Genomic DNA, 2,714 nt, shown 5'->3' on the forward strand with positions numbered 1-2,714 from the left:
ATATACATACATACACACACATATATACATATATATTAGGCAGTACCCGGTGTTGCTGAAATTAATTTAAATGATACTATAGTTGAAGGAAGTAGTGATAATAGCAGTAATTATAAAAATGCTGATAATAATAATAATAATAATAATAATAATAATAAGTAGTAGTAGTAGTAGTAGTAGTAGTAGTAGTAGTAGTAGTAGTAGTAGTAGTAGTAGTAGTAGAAGTAGTAGTAATATAGATAATAATAATAATAACAATGATGGGAATATCAATAATCTTGATTGCAGTAATAACATCAGTTGCAATTCCAGAGTCAAATCCCATTGCCCGTTATTGGGTCGCTGTTTAATTGGAAAATGCAGTTTACAGATGTACAGTTGTGACTGAAATTGGTAATTTTATATATATTGAATGTTCGATAAATATGACAAACCTATTAATAACCGTTTATCATCATTTAGACTTAGACATAAAGCTAATAGTACGTCTTTATCTAGTAAGATATGTGAACTTAAAGAAGGCTGGACTAGATTTAGCCTTTAGTAGATATGGGTGTGAACTTTGCTCTATGGAAATTTATGCATTTTTAAGTACAGAGCACCGCCACTAGTCGAACAAGTCGATCCCAGGACTTTTTCTCTGTAAGCCTAGTATTTATTCTATCGGTATCTTTTGCCGAACCGCTAGGTTACGGAGACATAAACATACCAATATCAGTATCAATCTATGATGTGGGGGGGGGGGACAAATACAGACACACAAACGCATACACACACACACACACACACACGCATATATGTGACGGGCTTCTTTCAGTTTCCGTCTACCAAATTCACTCACAAGGTTTGGGTCGGCCCCAAGTTAAAGTAGAAGATACTTAGACAAGGTGCCACGCAGTGGGACTGTACCCAGGACCATGCGGTTGAGAAGCAAACTTCTTACCATGCAGCCACTCCTGCGCCTATATAATTAATATACTGTATATGTATATATTTATATAACTAATTCAGTTGCATGTATATGAACACATAACATTAAACAAATGTTCATGTGTGTGTGTGCGTGTGCGTGTGTGCATGCATTTGTAAGTCAGTATATGCATGATTTCAGGTTTAACTAGAAGCGGAGAAGGCGCTATTCTAAACTCGATTTAGCGTGTCTAAACAAATACATGATAGATGAAAACAGAGTTTTATACTGAGTTTTGTAAATTCGATATCAACGAAATTTGATGACTGGGAAGACGGTGCTAGCAAGAGATTTTGTAAAATTAACACAGAAGTGGAGTATTCTATTGCTTGCTTGTGTTAAGAAAAAAATAAACATGCAATGAATATGAAGAAGCCAAAGAATTATGTACAAAATAATATATATAAAAAAAACGGTATAATTCAATCCATCCGTTTACATTCGTTTCTATTTTGTTAGCTGGTTTCAGGTTTTATTTTTCCTTTAATGCATTCTAATACAATTTAGTCGATCTCAAAATACAGGTTCTTTTATATTTGCTCTGTAATCCGTATAGAATATGGGCCTCAATCCTAATCCTGAAAGTAGAGCAAATGGAACATATATCAAAATATCAAGAAGTGAGAAGAATGGTTCTATTCATTGAATAGCTCATCACTTTGACATATGTCATTATTAACAGAAACCATGAAGTAACTCAGATTTAAGTTTGTGAGACACAGATAAGTTCTTCAACGATAGCTATTATAGGAAACAGTACATGAGAGAAGGAGAACAGGCAGACACTGTGGAACATGTATGGAGCAGCAACAGTAGCAGCACATGCTGAAAGAACACTACAATTGTAGAAACTACCTTGTAAATCTGTATAGAGAAGTGTAAATCACTGTTCCAACGTGTGCCGTGTGCGCACATGACGCTATTCAATGGTTGTTATTGCATTCAATTTTACTCAATTCTCAAAGCATCACTGACACTCAAAAACTGTAGATTATTATAAGGATAACAATAAGAATAAAGAAATATTGATAATAACGACTTGAGGAAATATGAAATTGAGACGTGGTACACTTATTGAAAATATGACACAAACTTTCAAAATAGGCTGAGAAGTTGCTCACCATCCTCAAAATCTTTTATAATAAATAATTTACGAAAAGTAGAGAAATGGAAAAATAAAAATAAATGAATGTAAGCATGTCAGATACCTCTCAATGAAAATATTTCTATATGACACTGCTTTTGAAAATTTACATAGCAGATATTTTACATTATTCACAAAATAACAATGGATATCATTTCTTGAATTCAAGCTTCTCCTATTCTGAAGTAATGTTAAAAAAATTTGACATCACAGTTTTAAAAAATTTTCTGATGCTACGATGCTCATAATCAGATGCGAAAGCAACACTTGAAGTTATGCAGTAAAATTACTGACAAAAGAATCCCTCGATCTTAAATTATATCTGAAAGGATAGTTGAAGTTTTCTTTTATTTTCCGTAAGTGAATAGATTTATTAAATAGTTATTTTTTTTTCTTTTTGGAGGTCTTCAAATACTTTTCGGAAATCTTTGCATGGTACACAAAAACAAGATGCTTCAGTGTTAACCATAAAACACACGAGCACCAAAACATATGCATACACATGCACACACATACAAACACACACACACACACACACACACACACACACGCACACACACATGCACACACATACAAACACACACACACACACACACACAC

Source organism: Octopus bimaculoides, chromosome 3, assembly GCF_001194135.2.
Source record: "Octopus bimaculoides isolate UCB-OBI-ISO-001 chromosome 3, ASM119413v2, whole genome shotgun sequence".
In the NCBI taxonomy this organism is placed as follows: domain Eukaryota; kingdom Metazoa; phylum Mollusca; class Cephalopoda; order Octopoda; family Octopodidae; genus Octopus; species Octopus bimaculoides.